This window comes from Centrocercus urophasianus, unplaced genomic scaffold, assembly GCF_019232065.1.
Source record: "Centrocercus urophasianus isolate 14NV4802_14NV808 unplaced genomic scaffold, USGS_Curo_1.0 seq_9, whole genome shotgun sequence".
Lineage (NCBI taxonomy): Eukaryota > Metazoa > Chordata > Aves > Galliformes > Phasianidae > Centrocercus > Centrocercus urophasianus.
In genome coordinates this window covers 22,324,261-22,331,737 of record NW_024885532.1, presented here as the reverse complement: position 1 = coordinate 22,331,737, position 7,477 = coordinate 22,324,261, and positions in this window count along the sequence as shown.

Sequence of the window (7,477 nt, the reverse complement as noted above, 5' to 3'; positions counted from 1 at the left end):
TGTGTGATTTTCCTCCCAGAATATGCTTTCTTGTTATATACACTCTAAAGGATCACACTAGCTACTTTATACAGCTCTGCCTCAGAAGAGTGAACCAGATGAGGGACTAAGCCAACCATCAGCCCATCCCACCATGCCCACTCACCATGTCCCCCAGTGCCGCATCCACACAGTTCTTGAACACCTCCAGGGTGACTCCACCACCTCCCTGGGCAGCCTGTACCACTCTTTAGCACTCTTTCTGAGAATAATTTTTTCCTAATATGCAACCTGAACCTCTCCTGATGCATCATAAGTCCATCACCTCTCATCACTGTTACCTGGGAAAGGAGTCTGACCCCTACCCCACCACAACCTCCTTTCAGGTCACTGTAGTGAGCAATAACATCCCCCATGAGCCTCCAACTTCTTGAGTCTGAACAATCCATGTTCCCTCAACCAATCCCCATAAGACTCGTGATCCAGACCCCTCACAGCTTTGTTGCCCTTCTCTGGACAAACTCAATGTCTTTCTCATAGGGAGAGGCCCAAAACTGAACACACTACTTGAGCTGCAGCCTCACCAGTGCTGAGTACGCAGGGAATGTTCATATCAGGGGAAATTGTCTCTTCCTGTGGGATATCTTTTTTTCTAAACAACTGAACTACTAAAAAAACTCACTAAGTTAAAAGACAGATGTATTAATAAGAATTGAACCGAAATCTAGTATCAGCATGAAGACAATTGAAAGCATCCTTGTTTTGAATGTCTTGTCACTTGCATATACATAAAAAATGAATGAGAGAGATAGCTTTTCTTCACTACACAGACATCTTCTTGTAGTGTGACTGAGGAGCCACGGGTGCAAGATCACACATGTCACTGGGCAGAGTGCTTGTGATAATCATTTTCATGGGGAAAAATAACCACTTTCAGGATCATATATTTGATGTCATAACTTCTGCTAATGCTCACATCAATCAGGTTGTCAAAGCTGTTTGCAGCCCATGCCAGGATATTTCCAGCTTTTGACATGTTATGTCAAGGAGAACCGGAATCCTTGAAACATAATTTTGTCACTCTCTCTCTCTAACTTACTGCTTTCTTTCCCTCTGCCAAGTAAACTCTTTATGTCATTTTCATCTGTTTCGGAGTCCCACAGCCACTAGCTCATTAGTAATGTCAAAATCACATTATTCCTCTTCTGACAGACTGCCCAGGGTTTCCCATAAAACTAACAAAAACTAGCTAACATTTCCAATATTTTGATGGGCTACAATATCCTTCTGACCCAAGTTGCTCTGCTACTTCTTTGCACATTATATCAAAAATATACTATACTTTTTTTTTCATTTAACACTTCTATATCTGGCCAGTCATCATTTGCTCATTATGATTTATGTTTCTCATGGGTTTTGGCCAAAGTTTAGGTCTAGCCTAAGATATAGTAGTCCAGGAGGAGGGTGTGAGAAGGAGAAAGGGATGAAGGATCCATAAGTCTGGAATTATAAATGACTCCTTCCTCCGTATTTTTGCCCAGAGTAAAATAATGGCGAAATCCAAAGATTTATCTCCATGCATATCATTACCCTATAACAGGGACTCTGGAGCTGGGTATTTTAGCCTACAAAGACATGACGCTCATTAACTGTGTAAATACCAGCATAGAAAACTTCTAGGAGAGTCTGCTGAGAAGAGAAAAGCCCAGATGTGCTTTACAACACCACTAAATGAGGTTAACTCCACCTGACGGAGTGGTCGTAGGAGAACTGGCAGCAATCCCATGAAAAATGGATAGGTACAAATCCATTCAAAGGACAAAATAACCCAAAAACAGGCAGGGGAGAGGAGAAAGATGCAGGTGGGGATGAAGGGGGTCAAAAGCAGTCCAAAAATTGTGCAGATAGCTGAAGCAGAAAGAGCAAATCAGTACTACTCTGGGATCTTGGTCATAAACTCTAATGACTTGCTATCTTTATGAAGCTTTCAATAACATAGAAAGAAGGGTCAGTTTCCCCTTACTTTATGTATTTACTGTTGGACACATTCTATTTCTCTCTCTGTTTTAGTCTAAACAATATATCTGGTGCAAATGTAACCATAAAGAAGACTGTCAGCAAGAACAGAGGTGTGTGCCTACTGGAAACAGCCCAGCTTTCCCAAGACCATTCCTCATAAGCCCCATCTGAGGACACCAAGCCTGATGAAAAGCCAAAGACAAGGATTGCAAAGGGACAGCATGACCCAGGGATTTGCTGGGATGTGTGCCTGAGTGCAGCAAGATCTGAAGCCTTTGATCTGTTGACAAATGCTGTCTGCTTCCAAGGAGCCCCGTGCCAGGACCAGAAGCCATGGGCACAAACTGGAGCACAGGAGGTTCCCTCTGAACACCAGGAGCCCTTCTGTGTCTGAGCACTGGCACAGGCTGCACAGAGGCTGTGGGGTCTCCTCCTTGAGGATCTTCCAGAGCTGCCTGGACGTGGCCCTGGGCACCCTGCTCTGGGTGTCCCTGCTGGGGCAGGGGATGGAGGGGAGGGACCTCTGCCAACCTCAGCTATGCTGTGAAATGCTGGATTATAGAATGTCCTGATGTCTGCATGAAGGGCATTGTGCCAGAGTGACAGGACAAAACCATCAGGAAAACACCCAAAGTCTAGTTTTGGGAAAAGTTGATAGAAAGCCCTCCAAATATTGCTCCAAACAGGTTTTTTTGTGGATTTAACAGGGAAAAAAAAAATCTGAAAATTCCAATAAACCTATTTTAAGAAGTCACACTACCAATACGTGATGCTTCATCATTCTTTACACTATATCAGCTGCAGACTTTTCCCAGAATCTACTAATAGCATATCTTATAATTAGGTATCTGTCCTTTGCAATCAGCACTACAGCTTTCTGTTCATAGGAGAAAAATCATAGGGCAGGAGAAAGAACCACTCAAGAGCATAGGAAAGAACTCACTAGTGTAGTGAGGCTGGCTAATGGCTTCACAAACATCATTAGGAAAGAACAGTTCCTTACTTTCATGATGTAGCAGGCTAATAAATACACTCCTGTTCATTTATCTGTCTGATTGAACCTGGCTCAGGTTTAGGGTTCACACTCATTCGCTCAACCTGCAGTAGTTAAATAACGCATTTCTTCTGATTTCTTCCTCCTTCAAAAGCATGAGCTATTGGTCTGAACAACTGTCCATGGTCTCTTTATGCTCATTAACATTGGTCAGGATTGGATTTTGGAGTCTGATATGGCAATTAGACACAGAAAGGTGTGCAGGAGAGTTGCTGCCCGGCTTTCTACTCTAATATTTTGCCCTACTTCAGGAGTGAGAATCACACCAATGAATGCACAGTGTGCCATTTGTGATCTTTGGTTTGCAAAGGGTGGGCAAGAGCCAGTCTGTGATTTGGATGTCTTAGAAAGATTTGACTCACAGAATCGTAGAATCATTAAGATTGGAAAGGATCACTAAGATCACCTAGTCCAACTACCAACCCATCCCACCTTCCCACTGATCATGCTCCTCAGTGCCACAACTACACAGTTCTTGAGCACCTCCAGGGACGGTGACTCCACCACATCCCTGGGCAGCCTGTGCCACTGCCTCACCACTCTTTCTGAGAACAAATTTTTCCCAGTATCCCGTCAGTGGGACAGTAGCATTAGGAGAACACTTCACGATGAAATGTTGGCGCATCGGAATCACAATGAAATCAGAAGAGTCAAGGATTTTACATTCAAAGGCAGACACGTTTTGCCAGTTTTGCTATTACGAGAAAAAGAACAAAAATTAATCCAGTTAGACTGCTTCCAGCAAAGCAAGATTCTGCTCTTCACTGCACTGCAGTGTGAGTCCATAAGCATCCTGTGAACCATTCTCACTTTTGTGGCTGGAAAAACAAATGTCCCCACCAAGCTTCAATTGACTGCATTTTTTAATGGCTTTCACTCCAGTGCAGCACCCCACTCTTCACTCCAGCAAAACTGCCTCCAGAGAAGGGAAGGGCAGTTTGCAGAGATAATCTTCTGCCCGGCATTTATGCCATAGTCTTCTAATTTACAAGGTTTCCAAAGCCAGGAGGGTTATTCTCGGGGCCTTTGATTCAAGTTATTCTCTTTGATTTATGCTAAATCAAAAAGGTTGCCTGCTGCAAAGCTTGAATGGATTTGGATGAAGAACGCTGCTTTCTGAAGTCAGCTCCAGTGTAGATCTTTCTTTTTTCCAGCACCTAATCATGATGGTGAGAATGTAAATCATGAAAATTACCACAAGGGAGACTGATGAATGAGCACTGAAGAAACTCCAGCTTCAATCCACCTCAAGGTAACCAATGGGGAAGGTCCTTCCGCATGGTGGTTTTCTACTGCCTGACAGATCCAGCTCTGGGTGAGAAACAAAGTATGCCACATTTTCTTCTGTTTCGCTTGTGACCTATCCCATTAACTGTAAAATAATGCCTGCTATGTGTCTTTTATTTAAGGGGTTTCCTGTGTTTTTTTTTTTATCATTCACTTATAAACTGTGCTCTCAATAATTGGATGTAAGACAAAATTCTCAGAAGCACCAAAGTGAGGTCTGTGAGTGCATGGGAGTTCTGTCCTCTCAATATTTATGTTTAGCATTTAAATACTTCATGCAAAAATAATGACTTTGACTCCCGAGGCCTTCCCTCACTTATCTCAAAAACTGTTCGTACACATGCTCCGGGATCGCTGTGCAGATTTAAAAAGGAGATTAAGTTGTATGTGTAGTAAATCCAGCTTTTATATTAAACGGGTAAGGACTAGCAGAGGTCCTTTGGATTAAAAATAGGTCCATGTTTGCCAAGCAGGCTAAGGCTCATTCTCCTGGCTATTGTGTCATACAGAACTGTCTTTTTCCTTGATCCTCCAAGCACATAGGAAAACATCCATAGAATGATGGAATTGCTAAGGTTGGAAAAGACCACTAAAATCGTGTAGTCCAACCACCTGCACACCCCACCATGCCCACTAGCCATGTCCTTCAGTGCCACATCTATACGTTTCTTGAACACTTCCAGGGACAGTGACTCCACCAGCTCCCTGGGCAGCCTGCTCCACTGCCTCAGCACTCTTCCTGACAAGAAATTTTTCTTAATATCCAATCTCCCTCTTACTCATTTTAGCTTGTTAGGCCTCACATAAAGGTCAAACCCACTGACATTTCAGCATGGTTTTTACTACTCTTCTACCAAAGAGGAAGATCAAGCTGCAGTATTGAGCCGAAGGACATGTCAAGCTTCGCAGGCAGCCTGTTTTCATGGTCACTGACCTTGTCACATTTTGTTTTATCTGTTGCCGTTTGCTCCCCATAAGACAAAACTGGCTGGAAAGAACAAAACACGGTAACCACACGCTTCCTGACATCACCAGCACATCTGCAGCAAGCCCTCCCTTGCAACATGGTTTCTCTTTCACGAACACTCTGAATGAAGAGTGAAAGAGGCAGCTTTTGCCTGAGTCATTGACCTTTGTGGGGATGTCAGACCCTTTCAGCTCAAACACTCAACTGCCAGAAGAATAAGCAACCTTATTTCACCTTTGGGTGGAGGGAAAAGACATACAAAAGACATAAGTCCTACCAAGCCAGAGAGCCTTTTGGAGGATGGCAGGATGGGATGCCATGCAGTCACTCAGTGCCTCAACACCAGCAGGGATGAGGATGATACTGAACTGGGGACAGTGGGGACACCTCATGGCAGAGAGGACTCAGGGTACTATGTATATCCACAGGATCTGAGGGGAAAAAAACAGTGAGAAAGTCCTTGGATGGAGACCTTCCACCATGACTTCAACAGATGGATCCAAGCATATTTAGGCTGTCCTCATGGAGAAACACACAAGCTTGCAGATCAGCATACTGCTTTCAGAAAACCTCTGCAGTCCAATCTCCACGATGTGGTGTCACATGTCCTCCACCAAGGCAAGATCCTGCTCTGGTACCAGGATCCCTCAGCCTTGTGGAAACATTTGGGACAGACTGCAAGCTAATGGGAACCACCCTTTCCTTGCCTGCTGAGATGCGCTGGGTGGCAAAGGAGTGGTGACCAACAAGGAGAGGGCACTGTTGCTAAGGTCCCAGGAACCATGATGGAATAGGGGGACAATGGGACAAGAGGAAGGAGTCCACAAATTCTTGGGCCAGCAGTGGCCAGGAGGCTGTCCTGGTCATCTCACCACCACCAGATCTCCGCTTGCCCTTGTTGGCCTGGGGTAGCATGGTCACTTTTCCTGCTCTCCTGGATACTCCTGCCCAGAAAGGTAAACCTGTCCTCCACATTTTTACTGGGAGGAATCTTCATGGGTTGGCCAGACATGACTGTCAGATGTTGCTTTACAGTTTCCTCCATGTCTCCTTATAGATTCCATTTTGGTTGCTCTTCTCCGATTTTCTTGTTTTGCCTAGGTGATGAAAACCAAATCCCTGCAGACAGGTACAAGTGGGTGATGGGAGAGGGGGAGATATGCAGAGCTGACCTCTCCCTTCACCCCCACCCCTCCCAGAATCAGAGCTGAAATGTAGGATTAATTACATACTACAGCATATCTCAAAAGCAAACAAACAAACAAAAAAGAAATCAACTGTCTTCCTCCCAAATGTGCTCATGGTGAGAGCTGAAGCCAGGTGACACCCTGGGGCTGGCAGACTCAACAAATGACTCATGGGGACAGCACAGCTTTACAGGGGACCTCATTTCGCAGCACCTCCTGGCAGTTTGCAGGCTGCTTAGGGCAGTGGGTAGTTTTTAGGGCATGGATTAATTATGCGTTGTTTAGCACCTGTAAGAAATGTCACTGTGATCTCTCCTAAAACATTTGGCTTCTGCAGAGGGCAGGGCAAGACGCAGCACTGCTCAGAGTGAAGCAGGAGGGGCTCTGATAAAACCACCCCCAGCAGAAGACCTTGTGGATGAGAGGATCGGGTCCTGAACAAAACATTTCTACCTGCAACATACTGCAGTGCTAGAAATCAAAGCTGCAAATAGCAATAAACTCAGCTCCACATTACCTGGAGCCCATCACTGCAAATCTCCCACAGCACTTCTGGACAAATCCTCTCTCTTGCGGAGCAGCTTTATTGAGCGATTTCTGCACAGTCGGTCAGCCTTCCTTCATCTGGCTTCTTGAGTTCCTTGTGACACAGGCCCCAGAATAACACTAATGACCACAATTTACAGTGTGAGCTGTTACGTTTTACTGTGTCATGTAATTGCTATCCTGCTGAAGTTGGAGGCTCACTGACGAATATTCATGAACTACATTGTGCATCCTGTCCCAAGGATGTACAGGGTGCCCTAGGAACAAGGGCTGCTCTACCAAAGCCCACTTAAAATTTTTCTGTGTGACCTACAGCAACTGATTGCTCTCCAGATGTCTTCAACAGTGTGAGATGGTGTTAGTTTAAGAGATGGTTTTCTGTGCAAGAGAAACAGTTGTAATGCAGAACTTGGAGTTCTTGTCTGGACACAACTGCAG